The 20,007-nt window shown below is 42.9% G+C and overlaps 1 pseudogene; it reads left to right on the top strand.

Annotated features, from left to right (window-relative positions):
• Positions 1 to 19,408, top strand: part of LOC124982959 (glyceraldehyde-3-phosphate dehydrogenase-like) — a 31,208-nt pseudogene extending 11,800 nt beyond the window's left edge.
• Positions 19,409 to 20,007: the final 599 nt, after the last annotated feature.

Here is a 20,007-nt window from a genome sequence, read left to right as displayed (position 1 = left end):
GACCCACAATTTGACCCAGCTATCCCACTCCTTGGCCTATACCCAAAGGACTTAAAATCAGCATACTACAGAGATACAGGCACATCAATGTTCATAGCTGCTGAATTCACAAAAGCCAGATTGTGGAACCAATCTAGATGCCCCTCAATTGATGAATGGATAAAGAAACTGTGGTATATATATATATATATATATATATATATATATATATATATATACACAATGGAATATTACTCAGCTGTAAAGAATAATAAAATTATGTCATTTGCAGGCAAATGGATGAAATTGGAGAATATCATGCTAAGTGAGATAAGCCAATCTCAAAAAACCAAAGGACGAATGATCTCACTGATAAGCGGATGATGACACATAATGGGGGGTGGGAGGGGGGGCAAGAATGGAGGAAGGAGGGACTGTATAGAGGGAAAAGAGGGGTGGGAGGGGTGGGGGGAAGGGAAAAATAACAGGATGAATCAAACATCGTTACCCTATGTAAATGTATGATTACGCAAGTGGTATGCTGTTACTCCATGTACAAACAGAAACAACATGTATCCCATTTGTCTACAATAAAAATAAATTTTAAAAAATCCGTCAGACTGTATACTCTAGATTACAGATTTTACTTTTTACATTTCAATATATATATAAAATAAATTAAAAAAAAACAACAACTGGTAGTTGGGCTGTGGCTCAGTGGCAGAGCACTTGCCTAGTATGTGAGGCACTGGGTTTGATAGTCAGCACCACATATAAGTAAATAAAATAAAAGTCCTTCAACAACTAAAAAAAATTTTTTAATAAAAAAGAAAATTATGCAAAACATGAAAGATTAGTATAAAAGAGAATTAGAAAAAAACCAGAAATGAAGTGGCAGAACTCAAAAAGGAAAAGAGAAATAAAATAAATGAAAATGAAACCATAATGAACTCAGTAAATAAGCACAGTAGATAATGTCATAAAAGAAATAGAAATGAAAGTAGAAAAAAAAATTAAATCAAAAAGAAAGTAAGCTAGGGGCAGTGGCACCCACTTGTAATCCTAGTGACTTTGGAGGCTGAGGCAGGAGGATCACAAGTTCACAGCCAGCCTGGGCAACTTAGTGGGACCCTGACTCAAAACAAAACATAAAAAGGGCTGAGGATGTAACTCAGTGATAGAGCACCCTGGATTTTAACCCCCAGTATAAAAAAGAAAAGAAAAGGAAAGAAAAATAAATTAAAAGGGAAGTGAAGGAAGGGGACCCAGTGAAGGAGATTGAGCAAATTATGTTATGTGCATGTACAAATATGGCACAACAAATCCCTGATTGCATATAGTTCATCCATAACAAATAAATAAATAAGAAATTAGGTTGCTCAGTACAGTAGCAGACACCTTAATCCCAGCAACTGGGAAGCTGAAGCAGGAGGATTGCAAGTTTGAGGCCAGTCTCCCAATTTAACAAGATCCTCAGCAACTTTGCAAGACCCTCTCTCAAAATTAAAAAAAAAAAAAATAGTGGGGGGACTGGGGACTGGGGAGGTAGCTCAGTGGTAGAGGACAGAGACAAAGATTCGTACAACTATTGAATGAGTACAGGCAAAGAAGTTCCAACATATGGATAACAGAAGTTTCTGAATAAGAAAACCAATGAGCAGGTGCAGTGGCACACACCTCTAATCCCAGCAATTTGGAAAGCTGAGGCAGAGAATCAGAAGATCAAGGCCAACCTCAGCAATTTGTCAAGACCTGTCAAAAAGAAAAGACAAGAGAACCAAATTAAGAGGACTGAATAATTCAATAAGAATTTTTGAAAGAAAATTGATTTTAAAGTACAAATGGAAAGAGCTCACTATGCATATGAGACTATTAAACCTGAATGATCAACACTAAGACTCGTTCTAAAAGAATTTCTGGACTTTAAAGAAAAAGACAAAAATATTCTTTAGACATCCAGGCATAAACAACATATGGCTTATGAGAGAAGGAAGAGTTCCATTAACTTTTTGATTGTAATGCTTCATGTTAGAAGAAAATAGAGTGGCTTATTTAGGATACTCAAGGGTCAAGAAAATGTAACCTTCAAGTATAAAGGGCTTGGACAGACAGTTGTGAACACGTGAGAACTTAGGGATACTGATCCTTAAGTACTTACTGAGGAATCTATTACTGAACACGTCTCGGACTACCAACGTAACTAGAGTCTCTGCATAAGGATTAATAGGGAGCATTAAATAAATAGTTACCTGTAGACAAAAACTCAGAATAAAAAGGGAGAGAATATGTGTGCAATGATTATATGACTTGACAGGTAGACATAGTACAACTTAAAAGTGCAGCTGAGAGACACAAGTTTTTTTGTTTTGTTTTGTTTTTTTTGATGTTGGGGATTTGAACCCAGGGCCTTGGGCTTCCGAGGCAAGCACTCTACTGACTGAGCTATATCCTCAGCCCAAGACACACAATTTTTAAAAAGCATTTTCATTCTGTAGGCTCTCTCTTTGCGTCATTGATTGTTTCCTTTACTGAGAAGCTTTTTAGTTTGAATTCATCCCATTCATTGATTCTTGACTTGACTTCTTGCACTTTAGGAGTCTTGTTAAGGAATTAGGTCCTAAGCCAACATGATGAAGATTTGGGCCTACTTTTTCTACTGTTGGGCACAGGGTCTCTGTTCTAGTGCCTAAGTCTTTGATCCATTTTGAGTTGAGTTTTGTGCAAGGTGAGAGATAGGGGTTTAATTTCATTTTGCTACATATGGATTTCCAGTTTTCCTAGCACCATTTGTTGAGGAAACTATTTTTTTCTCCAATGTATATTTTTGATGCCTTTGTCTAGTATGAGATAACTGTATATATGTGGGTTTGTCTCTGTGTCTTTTATTCTGTACCATTGGTCTACATGTCTATTTTGGTGCCATTACCATGCCATTCTTGTTACTATAACTCTGTGGTATAGTTTAAAGTCTGGTATTGTGATGCCTCCTGCTTTATTCTTCTTGCTGAGGATTGCTTTGGCAAGCAACAATAAACGTTGGCAAGGATGTGGGGGAAAGGTACATTCATACATTGCTGGTGGGATGCAAATTGTTGCAATCACTCTGGAAAGCAGTATGGAGATTCCTTAGAAAACTTGGAATGGAACCACCATTTGACCCAACTATCCCACTCCTCGGCCTATACCTAAAGGACTTAAAATCAGCATACTACAGTGATGCAGACACACCAATGTTTATAGCAGCTCAATTCACAATAGCTAAACTATGGAACCAACCTAGCTGCCCTTCAACAGATGAATGGATAAAGAAACCGTGGTACATATACACAATGGAATATTGCTCAGCCTTAAAGAAGAATGAAATTATGATATTTGCAGGTTAATGGAGCTGGAGAATATGCTAAGTGAAATAAGACAAACCCAAAATACCAAAGGCTGAATGTTTTCTCTGATAAGCAGTTGCTGATCCATAATGGGGGTGGGGGCTAGGGAAGAATGGAGGAACTTTGGATTGGGGCAGAGGGGAGTGAGAGGAGGAAAGGGGATCTGGGGGTGGGAAAGGTGGTGGAATGAGACAGACATGATTACCCTTTGTACATGTTTGATTGCACGACCAGTGTGACTCAGCACCATGTACAGCCAGAGGAATGAGAAATTGTGCTCCATTTGTGTACAATGTGTCAAAATGCATTCTACTGTCATGTAGAACTAATTAGAATGAATTTTTTAAAAAGTGTTTTCAATTATCATGGTTGTTGGTGGTTATCATCAGTACTATTTTGAAACTCTTCTACATATAATGTCGCAAGCATAGGGTATTCTATCATCTCTCATGTTTTGACAACCAGAACCAGAATTCTTGGTGTGAATAAAGGATATACAGTTAATATAAAAGTTTCAGAAAACCTCTATGATCCTGAATTTGAATTGGAAATATTACTGTGAATTCATAAACTGTTTTATCTTCAAAAATATATTTCCTCATTCTGCCCATTGAAAAAGCCCAGAAATATTGATCAATTTACCCAATAGCATAGAGCACCTCTTGAGCCCAGATGGTGATAATGAAATGTCACTTTCTACTAAAAGAAAAACAGGGCCTTTGGAGAAAGGGCTGATTCCAAATCTGAATCCAAAGGAGTACAAAATTATCCTAGAACATTGTGTCATACCAGAGAGCAAGAAAATGACTCAGAACTCAACTTGAAGAGGTTAGTAATGGTTAAAGATAAGACAATTATAATTTCAAAACCAAAAACTGCAATAGATTATAACACTTCAAATATATTATATTAATTAATTTGTAATAATACAAAACTCATTGGTCTCCTTTGAAGAATAACAGCAAATTGCTTCATTATTTTGAAAAGTGGACAAAGAAAGGAAAAGAATCAAGCATTGCCTGGACTTTCCTATATAAAGTGTAACACTGGGTAACCATCAGTAGGTAAGGGGATCTCTCTCTCTCTCTCTCTCTCTCTCTCTCTCTCTCTCTCTCTGTCTGTCTCTCTCAATACTGGGGATTGAATTCAGAGGCACTCTACCACTCAGTCATATCCCTTTATCTTTTATTTTCAGACAGGGTCTTGCTAAGTTACCTAGGCTGGTCTCAAATTTGCAATCCTCCTGCCTCAGCCTCGGTCACTGGGATTACAGGTGTGTGCCACCACACCAGGAGCGAGTTGTCTCTTCATAAAACTAATTAATAAATAAAATAAAATGATAGGTTATATTATTAACCAATGTGTGAGTCAAATGAATGAATGGCTCTAGGCATTGAGTATTAATGGCTGCTAACATTAAAAAACAGTGAAAGCCAGATATCACATGTAGAGATTGAGGCTCGGTCTGCTCAGTCCTCTAGATCCAGCGGGCCATTTGCAGGAAATACTGAGGACAAAGGAACGTGTCAGGTTATACCATGAATATGCAATCAGCAACATCCAAACTCTGGGAAATTCCATAGGTCAGAAAGGTCCAAGTTCTTTTCGCTTTTTCTTTCTTTGATTCAGGGTCTCACTGTGTTGCCCGGGTTGGCCTCAAACTCCTGGGCTCAAGTGACCCAGGAGTCACTGCCTCCCAGAAGCTGGCTCTGCAGGTGTGCACTACCTTGCCCAGCTAAAAGGCCCCAAGTTCTTAAACAGATAAATTGTAAGGACAGAAAGAAGCACAGCATGAAAAACTGCAGATCAAGACCCTTCAATGGTGCATCAAACATTTAAAACACCAAATAAACCACAAGGCCTATGGATGTGGGCTTGAATGAGTAAGCCATAAACAAATGCAAGGAAGTGATTTCCCTTCAGGCAGAATGGTGCTTACTTCTGGAGGAAGTGGAGGTCTGCCACGGAGACAGGGCACGTGGGAGCCTCGTGTGGCTGGCAATGTTCCATTTCTTAAACTGGACAGTGTCGATCTTATAATTCACTACCACATGCATTTGTTCTGTATTGTTTTCTTTATATTTTATTTACAATGGCAAGTTAAACAAAAATGATAACCTCACCCAGTGCGAGTCTGAGCTCACCTGTAGGCAAGTCGAGCCAAACCCAACTTGGATCAGCCAGTCTTCAAGTGACGCAAGCTGTGTACGTGAGAACGAGGCTTGCTGTCTCACCCTGCACAATGGGGCGGTTTGTCGCGCATCGCTGTTGGGGCATTTGCTACCTAACGCAGTTGACTGTGTGTCCGCTCTCTCAACCGCTCTCTCTTCCCGTTTCACTATCCAATCTGGAGAAGGCCCCGTATTTGTTTTACGAGCCTCCCTAACAGTTAATGGTCACGTGACCTAGTAGTGGCAGTAAGCCCTCGGGGAAATCCTGCTAAGGGGCCCAAGGGAAAGACTTTCTCTCCAAATCAAAAGATACTATGTGAAGAGGCTCTCTCACTATCTGGCTCCAGATATCCTGCTTCTCTGAATTTTGCTGTGTGATAACATGATGCTTGGAGCCATTGGCCACCATGAGGCAATAAGCACAAGGATGAAAACTTAACATCCCGAGGACATTGGAACAGAAAAATCAAGAGTGATTTCTCTTTTGTGGAAGTGTGTGGTACTAGGATTGAACCCAGGGGTGCTTTGCCATTGAGCTACATCTCTAGTCCTTTTTACTTTTTATTTTGAGACAGGGTCTCACTAAGCTGCTGAGGCTGGCCTCAAATTGTGATCCTCCTGCCTCAGCCTCCTTAGTCTCTGGGTTTACAGGCATGCACCACCACACCCAGCAAGAGTCTGACTTCTTGATGATTTCATTGAGTCTGCCTACCTTCCTTCCGAATTGGGTTACCTAATCAATAAATATACCACCTGTTGGTTAACCTTTCTGTTACTTGTAACTAACTGACTTTCTATTACTTCATAACTTAGCTTTTAAAATGTTTATAGTTTTTAACCCAGCAAGTATTCCCAGTTCCTCCAATTCAACATGAGAAAATGATCCAAGGTAGAGTCAAAGAATATTTAAGAAGGCATTATCTATAAAAGAGAAAAATAGAAGATAATCTAAAACTTCAATACAAAAGAACAATTAAATAAGATATCGATAAGATGATAAATTATACATCCATTAACATTCATGTTTGGGGAGAATGTTTACGATTATGAGAAATTTATCATGTACAATTTTTTTTAAAGTAATATTAATACTGCGGGTGATGTCAGAGAAGGTGGCAGAGTAAGGACTTCCAAAAATCTTCTCCCAACATATAAGTAATGAGAAAACTAACAAAATGGTCAGAATCGACCAGAGAATGTTAATTCAAGAGAAACAGAAGGAGCTGGGCATGGTGGCGCACTCCTGTAATCCCAGCAACTAGGAAGGCTGAGGCAGGAGGATCTCAAGTTCCAGCCTCAGCAACTTAGCGAGGCACTAAGCAAATTAGTGAGACCCTGTCTCAAAATAAAAAATAAAAAGGGCTGGGGATGTGGCTCAGTTATAAAGTGCCTCTGAGTTCAACCCCCAGTAGGAGAGAGAGAGATGGATTTCAGTGAGGGATGGTGAGCTCTATGGTATTTTTATTGCCCTATTCTCAGTTCTGCTGTAGACTTGAAAAATCAACCTTCCCCGCTCATATTGTAAATCAGGATCCCGGCAGCCACCAGAGGGGACAGAACAATATTGTGACTCCTTCAAGAGCCCCACGCAGGGGGAAATGCCATAGTGTCACCTGTCTGGTGGTTCCTGGGAAGATCCCACTCACGGGATCCGTCTTTATTTGACGTGGCCCGGGGTCACTCAGCGTGAACAGCTTTCCCCCAGGGGCCATTTGTCAAAAGTAATCAGAGGCAATTGTTTAACACCGCTGTTGCCTTAGGTGGCGGCTAATCTCTGTGGAAACAAGAGGTGAACTAAAAAGCTTGAAAGGAAAAGCTAGGGAATGAGATGTCCGTGGGGTCTTTAAAAAGCTCCTAAATAATTTGGGGGAATCTCGAAGGCAGTGTGCACACAGAGAGCAGTGCTATGACCAGGGCTGTGTCCACGCCGAGGGAAAACAGAAGGGACTAAGCTCACCTCTGGCTCCCCTGAGGCTTTGTGTGGTGGGCAGTGAAGGCTCAGGCAGAGTGGGAAACCTCGGTGGAAAGCATACCCAACGCACGTGGAGGCCCTCGGCAAGGACAGGCAGACTGATTGGCTCCAGGCACTTAAAGAAATCTCTGACCACAGTGCAACTGGCCAACCGCTAAGCTTCAGCTGCCACGTACCACAAAGAATACAGACTACAGAATTAGTTCAGAAAAGTCACTACACACACAATGACAATCACCAGCAGCAATCAGAGGAGAGAGGAAAACCTGATTTCTAGAGTTATTTCATTCACTTAAAATGTCTGCTTTTCAACAACAACAACAAAAATGAGATATACAGAACAAAAATAAGTAATTATGGCACTCCTATGTATGTGCTTAAGAGAAATGCAAACCTGCACAAAAACTTGTCTGCAAATATTCATTGCAACATTATTTATAGTGGCTAAAATGTAGAAAAAAAAGTTTTATCAGCTCAAATGGATAACAAAATGTGTTCTGTTAACAGTGGAATATTATTCAGCCATAAAAGAGGATGCAGTACAGACAACATAGATGAACCTTGAAAACAGGGCTAAGTCAAAGAAGCCAGACCCACAATGCCAATGGTGGTACAATTCCATTTATAGAAGGTGTCCAGAATAGACAAATCCATAGAGATAGGATGTAGATCAGTGGTTTCTGGGACTCTGGGGGGAGAGGAGGATGGGGAGCAATTGTGGATGGTACGGGGTTTCTTCAGATTGATGACAATATTCTGGAATTAGAGTAGTGATGGTTGCCCAACTTTGAATATACTAAAGACCAGTAAATTGTATACTTAAAAGAGGTGAGTGTCTCCATACATGGACAATTAATTAAAAAACTGTGAGAAGTGTGACCCCAACTTTATTTCAAGTGCTATATCCAATACAAACCTCATGCAAGTTCAGTCTCCCGACTGCCTTCCTTCCCTTGTTGACCGGTACAGCACATTGAGCCACCTCTTTGCCGCCAGACTCTACTGATGTTACTAAGACATCAGATCTGGTTTTCTGTATGGCCCCTGAGAGGCTGTGTGGAAGTTGAAGTTAGTTCCATGGGGGTGAACTTTGATGAGTGGCAAATGAAAGACAGGAAGGAAATCAGCCGTACTTCCCTGTCTTTACCCAATTTTTTTTGACAACTCTGATGTGCAGTTGAACTTTGCAAGCCTCCCCCAGAAGGTCACACTTGCCAAGTGACCTCCTATGTCCCTTTGATCTAGCAGACTTGCAGAGTGACCTCCTATGTCTCTTTGATCTAACTCAGTGGTAAAGCACTCCTGGGTTCAATCCCCAACTGAACAACAACAACAACAAAATTAAAATTAATTCAAATGAAGCTTCCTAATATCAATAGTGGATATTAGGATGTAGGATGGAATAGCCAACAGCCTTAATTTTCTTCTTCTTTATTTATTTATTTTTTTTTTTGGTGTTATGTAAGTTTTTGATAATGAACATATTTTTCACAGTTACAAAAATAAAACAACAACAACAAAAAAATCTAAGGAACTGGGTTCAGCAAGCCTCCTCCAAGAAAATTATATTTACTTATCCTGAAATGAGTCACCTAATAGTCTCTTGGCTTACTATTTTGGGGCCCTTGATGAGAATAGGTAAAAGTCATCCATTTATTCATTCAACAAATTCTTAAGTGTCTACCACATGCCACATATTTTCTAGGAAACTGAGGTCTATAGTGGGCCAGAGAACATCCTTGTTCTCCGTTCTCTTTTTTCTTTCTTTCTTTACCAGGGATTAAACTCAGGCAGCTTAATTCCTAATGGGGAAAATAAAACACCAAATGAAAAACGACGTATGTCAGTTCATTATAAATGCTTTTGAGAATAAAGCCAGGCAGCCCGATGCAGTTGTGCAGGCCTGACATCCAAGCAACTCCAGAGGCTAAGGGAGAAGGATTGCAAGTTCAAGGTCTGCCTGGGCAACTTAGTGAGACTCTCTCAAAAGTGAAAAATGCAAAAGAGCTGAGGATGTAGCTCGGTGGGAAAGCACCCCAGGTTCACTCCACAGTACCAGGTGGGCGGTAAGGGGAGGGCAGATAATAAATCTGGGCAAAGGGATGTGAACGATGGAAGAGTCATACAGGGTAGTATTTTAGTTAGGGACCAAGGCTCTGAGAGTGACATTTGACTGGAGCCTAAACCAAGTAAAGGAGCTAACGGTGCAGGCTTCTGGGGGGTGGGAGGGAATATTTCAGTCACAAAGAATAACAAATGCTCAGGCCCCGTGGCGGGCGGAGCTTGGCTTGTCTGAGTGGGAAGGTTCATGGTGTGTGTGAGCAAGAGGGAGGTCAGAGTGGTGGGGCGGAGTGGTAGGAGAGGAGCCAGAGAGGTGGCAGGGGCCTTATAAGCCTTGGTAAGGACTTTTAGGTTTGGCCCTGAGAGAGATGAGAAACCATTAGAAGTTTTTGTTTGTTTTAAAATTTTGATAAATACGTACAACACAAAAGTTACCGTTTTAGTCTTTTCCAGGGTGCAACTGAACTCTTTCATCATCCCAAACCAAAACTCTGTCCTCGCTGAACAGTATCTCCCCTTCCTCTCTCTCCCCAGCCCCCATAACCATTCTACGTTCTGTTTCTGTGAATTTGATTCTTCTAGGTACCTTGGTGAAGTGGGATCATACAATATTTATCTTTTCACACCTGGCTTATTTCACTTAGTGTTCAAAATTAATGTCTTTGAGGATCATCCCTGTTGCCACCTGTGTCAGAATTTCAGTGGATGAGGGACATGAATTTACCTACATTTTGGAAGGACTCCTCAGGCTGCTCAGTGGGAAGAGCCCATAGGTGACAAAGGAGGAAGTCCAAAGTCCAGTTAAAAAGGCTGTTATGATAGTCCAGACGGGAAACAATGGTGGACTAGACGAGGGTGGTAGTGGTGGAAACGAGGAGACCTTTCAGAATCGAGGTATATTTCTAAGGGAGAGTTGACCAAATTTGTGGATGGATTGGATGTGGGGTCCGAGAAAGAGTGCAGCTGGGATTATTCAAGGAGCATGAAGAACAACTGTGTTTTAGGCAGCTTTTTCACTGCTGTGACCAAAAAGACCTGACAAGAACAATTAGAGGAAGAAAAGTTTATTTTGGCTCATAGTTTCAGAAGTCTCAGTGCCTCAGTCTATAGATAGCTAGCTCCATTCCTTGGGATCATGGTGAGGCAGAACATCATGGTGGAAGGGTGTGGTGGAGGAAAGCAGGTCAAGACATGGCCTCCAAGAAGGAGAGAGAGAGAGAGAGAGAGAGAGAGAGAGAGAGACAGAGACAGAGAGCGCTCTCCTCACCATGACAAAATATAAACACCAAAGGCATGTCCCCAGTGACCTAACTTCTCTAGTCACATCCTACCTGCCTTCAGTTACCATTCAGTTAATCCCTATCAGGGGATTAATCCACTGATTGGATTAAGGCTCTCATAACCCAATCATCTCTCCTCTTAACCTTCTTGCATTGTCTCACGCATGAACTTTCTGGGGGACACCTCATATTGACAACGTAGCAAACAGGCAGAATTAAATATTAACTTGTAGAAATGACCAAGAATACAGGTAAAGTAGAAGGTGGTGGTGGGGTGGGGGAGAGTTAAAAACTCAATTCTGAACTGTTAAGTTTGGATTGATTGTTGGTCATCTAAGTGGAGAAAAAGAATAGTCATGCTGAGCATGGCGGTGCTCGCCTTTAATCCCCAGGGCTCTGAAAGGCCAAGATAGGAGGATTGCAAGTTCAAAGCCAGCCTCGGCAAAAATAAGGCGCTAAGCAACTCAGTGAGACTCTGTCTCTAATAAAATACAAAATAAGTCTGGGGATGCGGCTCAGTGGTCATGTGCCCCTGAGTTCAATCCCCAGTACCTACCCCGACCCAAAAAAGAGAATAGTCAGTGGATATATGAATCTAGAGTTCAAGGGAGAAGAAAGAAATTTTTAGGGCTTAAGATACAAAATTGGATATCATAAATATACAAGAAATATTGCAAGCTCTGGACTTTACCAAGAGTCCCCCCAAGACCTGAGTTCAAATGTAGATAAGAGGCTTGAGGAGGAAGGTCAGGGGCCTGCTGATGCTCAGAGGTCAGGAAGATGAAGAAAACCCAACATAGGAGACTAAGGAGAAAGGACCAGTCCACCAGGAGCAGAAACAGGAAAGAGAGGGTATCCTAGAGGCCTAGGGAAGAAAACGATTCAGGAAGAGGGATCCACAAAGGAAGGTGAGGATCGGAAACGTTGATGAGAATTACAATGCGACAGTCTCCTGGGACCTTGTGAAGGGTGGTTTCTCGTGGCTTTTCCACATCCCTGGGAGGTCATTTCTGCGAGCTTCTCTTCATTATTCTACAGGAGCCTTAGAGAGGTCCTGAAGAGGGTGAGAAATGTCCTAAATCTCACAAGCACTGTTTCTAGGAGTCCTTCCAACCCCTTTCTACTCTGAGTCAGGCAAGCCCTTGCGGCTGAAGTCGCTGACTGTGTCAAACCTTCATGTCACTTAGCTTCTCCTTAGTCTCCCCACCCTTTGGATCACAGATTCTCCAGTGTTTTCAGGGATTGTCCCTGGGGCCCCCATCCTGCTGCTTGGGGTTGCTCTATTTGCCTTGTCAAGTTTGACTCCTTCAAAGACCCTCCATCTATCACACCCCCTCTGTGTCTTCTTGACCACACTATTTGCATCTATTAATGTTTCTTCCTGTCTCCCTGCTGACAACATCTCTTTTCATCATTTAAATTGTAGCTTTACATTCATCTCCATTTCCTGCCACCCACTGCCAAACTGGGAAATGTCTATTAGTCATTCCGTAAAAATTTGGAGTGTCAGCTATGCAGAGCTCTGTCATCAGTGCTACACAGAATACCAATAATCATGACATGGGCTTTGTCTTCAAATTCCACCAAGGTAATCTGAGAAAGAAAAACCTAAACATGTAAAATGAGCAGTAAGAAAACGAGACAATAAATCACATTTTCCAAAAATTGCCATCAAGTCATATTGATGCCAAATGGGAGTCAAGGAAGATGGCATTTGAGCTGGGACATTGAAAGATGAAAAGGATTTAAATAGTAGAAAGCAGAGGGTAGGCAGTCCAGAAGGAAAACTAAAAGAAGCCTTGAGGACAAAGAGATGCCAGCAAGGTAGGCTTGTTCCAACCTGTGGAGAGTGAAGACCAAGTGCAGGGAATTCAGTGGCAGGTGCTCAGTAGTTTTTGCATAATGTAAAAGCAGTGTTGTGAAGGAGAATCTGGAAGTTTTGGTTGGTAGGAGGAGCTAGGAGACAAGGAGACCAATAGTCCAGCTCTGACAAGATGGTCGTCAGGATTTTGAGCTGGTGCAGAAGGAGAGCACCTCTTCCTGAGAGCGGCTGCAGAGCACATTCTCATTGCCCCGGATTTGGTTAGGAGCCACCCCTGAACAGATCTCCATGGCAATGGACATGTGCCAATTTGATTGGCTGGGCCCACCCAAGCCTGGTCTGAAAGATGAAAGGTGGTGGACCCAAAGGAAAATCAAGACAGCGTCACCGAGAGGGAGAACAGAGGCTGGGGACATATTCACTCCTCCAGTCCCGTCCTCCTCACCACCTTCCACTCAGTCTTCTTCCTTCCACCCACCTCTCTGTGCAAACTGGGCTCACCAAGGTCACCTCCTGGTTTACAAAACCAAAAGACCTCTTCAGGCCTCACACCCCCTAACTTCTCCAGGCATTTGACATGGATCTACCCTTCAAATATTAGTACTTTCTTTTTTCAGTGCTGGGGATTGAACGCAGGGCCTTGTGCCTGAGAAGGCAGCGCTCTACCAACTAAGCTATCTTCCCAGCCCGAATACTTGCACTTTCTAAGGTCAGTTTTCAATGTGCTCTGTTGTTACGCTCCACATTTTCTCCTTTCCTTCCTCCCTCAAGAACCTAGATGCGGGCTGGCATTGTGGCTCAGTGGTAGAGGGCTTGCCTGGCACGTGTGAGGCACTGGGCTTGATCCTCAGCACCACATAAAGATAAATAAATAAAATAAAGGTATTATGTCCATTTACAACTAAAAATAAAAGTAAAAGAATCCAGATGCTTTCTCCTCCCATCTATCATGGACATACCTCTATTGTTGCATGTTTCACACTGATTATTTGTGTATCAGGGACCATTACATACCTCGTATGTGCTTTGGCTTCGGGCCCTTGGTGTAGGAGTAGGCTTAATGATTAGATAGAAATGGAACGTGCTAGCAACAAGGGTGAATGAAGAGACAACGATGTCCTGGCTTTGAGTGTGGCATATGGGAACAGAAATAGGGAGGTCAGTTTTGGAATAAAGAGAGTGAATTTGGCTTCAGCTGTGTTGTGTCAGGGATGGTGAGGACAGCAAACAGAAATGTCCAGTGGAGATAACTGACGACATCGTGCTAGGAGGAGTTCACGGGACTGTGTGCCATGAGAGTAGAACCCGTGACTGTCTTATCCTGGTTCTGGTACCTGGCACAAGGTAGGTGCTCAGATGTTGGTTGAATTATTAGAGGGCAAAGAATGACAGGTAACTAGAGAGAGAGGATTACAAGCAGGGCAGGGGCTGACACTGTGGTACACACTTTAATCTCAGCTATTTGGGAGGCTGAGGCAGAAGATCACAAGTTCAAGGCCAACCTGAGCAATTTAGCAACACACTGTCTCAAAAATAAAAGATAAAAAGGACTGAGGATGTAACTCAGTGGTAAAACACACCCGGGTTCAATCCCCAGTACCAAAAAAAGAAAAGAAAATTCCATGGCTTGGCTTTAGGTGACCTGCCCCACCATAGGCTTCAAGAGAGGCTGAAGAGGCAAACATGGCATTTCAGACTCTTAATGGGAGTTTTTTTTTTGGTTTTTTTTTTTTTGAGTTTGACTTTGATGGCAAGAAAGAAAAGGGAAGGTGCAGGGGGGGTGGTGGCTAAAGGATTTTATTTGCCTCACAGAAAGAAGTGAACTTTTAAATGAGGAGGACACAGTCTAGAGTTTTTAAAAATACAGACTGACTTTGAGACATTCTTTCAGGTTCAAAGGCTTCTTCCATATTACTTCTTCTGGTACATTAAGCAATGTGTAAATGACCTGGGAGAAAACACCTCTCCTCTCCATACCCTACTGGATCCATCCTTCTCATCAGCAGCATTGGGGCCTTATTTTAATGCTTAAAGCAACACCGTGCTATATGTTCTCCTCTGGGTCAGAGAGAAGGTGGAATTTAAATAACTCCAGTTCAGAGCAGTGGCACACCATGGGAGATTTGCCAGCTAGGTCAGGCCTTTTCATTGCCTTAAAAGGGCTTGAAGTCACAGACCAGACACGAAGCGGTAGGAAACAGAAAGTGACTGGCTTCCCCTCCTCAAAACTGCGTCGGGTTAAATATTACAATAAAAACTTCATCTTCCTACTCCTTATCCTAGCCTGCCATCGGACTGAGAGTCCTGTTCCTTGGAAAATACATTGCCGCCATGCAAGAGAGGAAAAGGTAAGGAGCCCTTGGTTTTTAATGCTGTATTTATGAACCGAAGAAGTCTGTGATTCTAGCTAGAAAAGAAAAGTGCAAGCAGTAGAAGTAACTGGGAAAACTGCTGGCATGGCCAACAGGTATATGAGAAAGAAAATACACATTAAAACCACAGTGAGATCGCACCTCACACCTGTTTTTTTTTTTTTTTTACGGGAATTGAACTCAGGGGCACTCAACCACTGAGCCACATCCCCAGCCCTATTTTGTATTTTATTTTGAGAAAGGGTCTCAATGAGTTGTTTAGCCCCTCACTGTTGCTGATGATAGCTTTGCATTCGAGATCTTCCTGCCTCAGCCTCCTGAGCCACTGGGCTTACAGGCATATGTCACAGTGCCTGGTTTAGAGTGGCTATCATCAAAGAAAAAAGATAACAAGTGCTGGTGAGAAAGTGGAGAAAAAGGACTCTTAGACACTCTTGGTGGAAATAGGAATGAGTATAGCCATTATGGAAAACGGTATGGAGGTCTCTCAAAAAAGTAAAGATAGGCCAGGCATGGTGGTACATGCCTGTAATCCCAGCGTCTCAGGAGGCTGAGGAAGGAGGATCCCAAGTTCAAGACCAATCTCAGCAACTTAGTGAGGCCCTAAGGACTTAACAAGACCCTGTCTCAAGATTAAGCATTGAAAAAAGGGCTGGGGGATGTGGCTTAGTGATTAAGTGATGAGTTCAGTCCCTGGAACTAAAAATAAAAAATAGTTAAAGATGGAATTACCATATGATTCCACAATCCCACCAGTGAGTATGTAGGTATAGAAAATGAAATCAGTATGCTGAAGTGACATCTTCATGTGCATTGCAGCATTATTCACAATAGTCAAGACATGGAATCAACCTGAGTGACCATTGATGGTTAAAGAAAATGTGTTATATGCACAATACAGTACTATTTAGCCTTAAAGAAGAATGAAATTCTGTGATTTGCAACAACATGGATGAGCCTAGAGGACATTATATGAAGTGAAAAAAACAAAAACAAAAACAGAAAGATAGCACATGATCTCACTCATGTGAGTCTAAAAGAGTCAAACTCACAGAAGCAGAGAGTAGAATGATGGACGTCAGGGCCTGGGGGTGGGGGAATGGGGAGATGTTGATGAAAGGATCAAAATAAAACAAAAACCACTGGTAGGGCCAAGACTGTGGAGGAGCTGCACCGAGACACCACAGGAAAAGGACTATGACAGACAGGGAAGGGAGAGGCCATGGCCACCAGGGCGGGAACAGTTTGCAATGTCAGGACCACCAGGAAATGTTTGCAAAACCCAGACTTCTTATAAGAACATTTCTGGAGCACAGACTTTGTGCAGGTGTGCACTGAGTTCCTGATGTGTATTATCTCATGTACAAGTAGGTGGTCTTATTTTTCTCACCTTACAGATAAAGAAGCTGAAGCACAGGGAGACTGAGTCACTTGCCAGGCCTCTCAGTCATGGAAAGGGAAGCCAGGGTGTGTATGAGAGCTGTCTCAGTTGGGCAGCAGCCTTGAACTGCTCTGCTAGTGACTCATCACCCAACAAAGACATCACTAGTCACCAGGGGCAGCTGGCACTTCCCTAGAGAGATAAGTGTCTCCTGGTCCCTTTGTCCCTCTGCTTACTGCATTGAAAGGCCAGGCAGGAACCCAGCACCTCCTTCTTCCACGCCAGGCACAGAGCAAGCACTTTACACATGGCCTCTCACTTAACGTGGTTGCTCACCTTGGGATTTCCGCCATACACACATCAAGGACTATTGGAGGCAGAAGTGTTTCATTCCACTCTTGCCTCAGCCATGTGAGACTGGCTTTACAGAAGAGGAGACAGAACTCAGAACGCTTCTGTAACTTGCCTGGGATCTTACAGCGAAGTAACAGATCTGGGATGTGGACTTCCAGCTGGCTGACTCCCAAGTCTGGGCTCTTTCTACTATGTCACACTTCTTTTCAGTGACAACTTGGGGATCTTTGAGACCATGTTGACCTGCTACTTTCTGTACAGTTTTCTACATCTGTGCAGGCATCAGATGGCTCCAAGTCCCAGCTTATGAAGGGGCGGGGGAAGAAAACTGTATTGCCTGTTTTCATCTGCGTCTCTAGCAGGGTTCTCAAAGGGGGCCACTAGAAATTTAGAGATAAAGTAGAGCAGGAAATGTGTGAACAGACTTCTTTTTAAAAACTGAGGTGTAATGTATGTACAGCAAAGAGCATAAAGTGTGCTAATTGCCTGAGCAATTTCTACCTGTGTGTACATCTGTGTGGCGCTCACCCACATGGAGGTACAGAACACTTCCTGCCTCGTGTACTGTCCAGTCAAAACCCATCCCACACTCCTTCCCCAGAGGTAAGGAGGAATTTTGCAGAGGAAGTATTGGTACTGGGATTGGACCCAGGGCCTCGTGCATCTAGGCAAGTGCTCTACCCCAAAGCTTCATCCCCAGCCCCACTCTTCTGACTTTGATCACTCTGTTTATTTTGCCTATTCTTAAATTTCATATCAATAACAACACTGATTAATACCCTTTTTAAATTTTTTTGTAGTTGTAGATGGACAGCATGACTTTATTTTATTTATTTTTATGTGGTGCTGAGGATCAAACTCAGTGCCTCACACATGCTAGGCAAGCGCTCTGCCACTGAGCAAGAGCCCCAGCCCCCGATTAATACCCTTTTTGCTCATTAGTTTTAAAATCCAATATACAAAAATCATGCAAGGCAAATAGTGAAATGCTCCTCTTCCTCCACCACCCAATCCCCAGTCCTTGTGGTTAACAATGGTGACCCTGGTGTGCCACCTTCGGGACTGCGTCCTAATGTTTGGGCACACCATCAGGAGGAGAGTTTTGTGTTTAGATTTAACTGTGTCTTTCCTGCCTCACTTCTAGAGGGAGAGACTGGTCAGCTAAAGGTGTTGCCAGGTATATATCCACATATCAAAAGGGTGTTATGGTTTGGATATGAGACATCCCCTCAAAGCTCCCAGATTGATGCAAGAATATTCAGAGGTGAAATGATTAGATGATGAACATTGTGACCTAATTAGTTCCCTGATTTGGATTCACTGAATGGGTGGTAACTATCGGAAGGGTTGACCCTGCTGGCTGAAAATTAGGTCACTGGGGTGTCCCTGCCCCCACACTCCTCTTTCTGTACTTCCTGGTCACCCTGAGCCGAGCAGCTTCCCTTTGCTCCACCCTTTCACCACGATATTCTCCCTCACCTTAGACTCAGAACAATGAAAGAGTCAACCATGGACTGAACCTCTGAAACCGTGAGCCCAGATAAAATTTCTGAGTTGTGATTTTTTTTTCCGTACTGGGGATTTAACCCTGGGGTGGGGGTAGGGAACTTTACCACTGAGCTACGTCCCCAGTCCTTTATTTTTATTTATTTTTTTATTTTTGAGACTAGTTCTCGCTATGTTGCTGAGGGCCTCACTATGTTGCTGAGGCTGGCCTGGAACTTGTGATCCTTCTGTCTCAAGCTCCTATGTTGGTGAGATTACATGTGTGAGCCACTGTCCTGGCTTTCTAAATTGTTCTTGTCAGGTATTTGGTCACAGTGACTACAAAGCTAACTAACAAACAGGAAATCACTAAAAGCCTCCCTTGGAAAGGGAGGGTGCCTAATTGTCATTCTAGGCAGGTACAGGGCATGGTGGCTCTTGGTCTACACAATCAGCAATTCCTGATCCCTCACCCCCTTTTTGCAGAGGAGACCTCTTACCAGAAAGAGCAGCCTAGCCAGTACCTGGTGCCTGGGAAGACCCTGTTCCTGTCCAGTGGGGAGGAGTTGGGGGCTGGGATCCTCTCCACTCTTTCCTCACCTGCTGGCTGGACAAAGAGGTCACAGGTCCTAGAGATCCCAGAGCAGGGCAGAGCAGGGGTGGAAGGCGACTGGCTCTGGTGACCCTGTGGAAGGGGACAGGTTGGTGCACCCTGGCGGGGCTGTTACAAAGGTAAGGAACGAGTGAGCATTTATTACATTAAGACACTAACATCCGAGGGTTGAAATTGTACTGTCATCCTAAAAAAATAAAAAGTACAAGAAATAAACTCCCAAGGGCCAGGTGTTACACATTCGTGTGCTCCAGGAGGTGTGGGGTACACACGTGGGAAGATTCCGGGATTCAAGGGTGAGTCCTTTGGGCTCTGGCCCAGATGTGATGGAGGATCTATCCGAGCCAAACACTATTTGCCTGCTTTGGGTGACCGCAGAACCAGTGCAAGGGGCGCCCTGCTGGGATGGCCCCCAGTCCTGTCGCCAGCAGGCGCCTCTGCCGACACTGGTGCTCCTATAGGCCTGAGCTGTCTGGTGCTGGTGCTGGTTGGTGATGCTGGTCCCCTTGGCTACATTTTCACCCTGTCTCGGTGAGAAAAGGCAGGGAATTCAGAGCGCTTTCATTCAAAGGGTCTCGTCATCTCAACTGGAGCCTCCTGCCTAGGTGGGACATGAGCCAGAGCGCAGAGTCGCCTTTCTGTTTCAGAGACTGGCTCTGCCTTAGCTTTGTGGTCACTACAGAAGCTGGGGCCTTCCCCTAACCTCATTTTGAACATAAATTACTCCCAGCTTACTCCCTTAGTAGTCATCGCTCTAAAACAGTAGGACTCTGACTCCCAAGGCACCCAAAGCATTAGGGGGACCCCTGGATGTACGGTAGTCTCCCCTTAGCCACGGTTTTGTTTCCATGGTTTCAGTTGTCTGTCAACTGGGTCCCCAAAACATTAATTTGTTTCGACTCTTTTAAGAGAGAAGGACTACATTCATGTAACTTTCATTTCAATATATTGTTTAATTATTCTATCTTATTAATATTAATCTCTTACTTTGCTTAGTTTGTAAATTAAACTTTATCGTAGGCACATGTGTATAAAAAAAAAAAAATATATATATATATATATATATATATATATATATATATATATATATATATATAAAGCATAGCACACACAGAGCTCCGGGCTGAGGTTTCA

The sequence above is a fragment of the Sciurus carolinensis genome, chromosome 4 (assembly GCF_902686445.1).
Source record: "Sciurus carolinensis chromosome 4, mSciCar1.2, whole genome shotgun sequence".
In the NCBI taxonomy this organism is placed as follows: Eukaryota; Metazoa; Chordata; class Mammalia; order Rodentia; family Sciuridae; genus Sciurus; species Sciurus carolinensis.
Note: the sequence above shows the minus strand (reverse complement) of the source record. Positions and strands in the feature narration are given on the sequence as shown.